Here is a 241-nt window from a genome sequence, read left to right on the forward strand (position 1 = left end):
TAAATTTTTGGGAGCAGTACTTACTAACACTTCTCCCTGTATGATGAGTTATCTTCCTGTTTCTTGCATGTCTTCCTCCCCATTTTTGTCGGGGGTCGCTGGAGCTGAAGGGTGTGTGACGTACTTCAGCATTATTATGGGATGGTCTGGCAGAACGTGTTTCTGTTCCAAACGGGCGTTTTTGTTTTGTTTTTGTAAAACATTGTGAATTTGATATTGTCAGTTCTGGAGACACTTTATC

Source organism: Sinocyclocheilus grahami, unplaced genomic scaffold, assembly GCF_001515645.1.
Source record: "Sinocyclocheilus grahami isolate Dianchi unplaced genomic scaffold, SAMN03320097.WGS_v1.1 scaffold100.1, whole genome shotgun sequence".
Taxonomy (NCBI): domain Eukaryota; kingdom Metazoa; phylum Chordata; class Actinopteri; order Cypriniformes; family Cyprinidae; genus Sinocyclocheilus; species Sinocyclocheilus grahami.